This window comes from Papilio xuthus, unplaced genomic scaffold (assembly GCF_000836235.2).
Source record: "Papilio xuthus unplaced genomic scaffold, Pxut_1.1 DF825017.1, whole genome shotgun sequence".
In the NCBI taxonomy this organism is placed as follows: Eukaryota; Metazoa; Arthropoda; class Insecta; order Lepidoptera; family Papilionidae; genus Papilio; species Papilio xuthus.
The window spans coordinates 763,246-763,501 of NW_013533632.1; positions in this window are offsets into that span (position 1 = coordinate 763,246).

Sequence of the window (256 nt, forward strand, 5' to 3'; positions counted from 1 at the left end):
TAGAATGACAATTTTAGTGGTAGATAAAGCAGCATTAAGTTTTATTGAATGAATGAATTAGAAAATACACTCACGTGGTTTGAATAGATCTGGTGTCGAACCGGTGACCCGCGCAGAGGTGCCTCTATTAATGAAGACTTCAAGTTCAAGCTACTTGGTAATTTTCATCAAATTTCATTGCTTTTACCGCCACCTTTAGCACCGAGGAAGTCAACACGGAACTTATTGGAGTCAAGTCTTGGAACAAACAAACGTG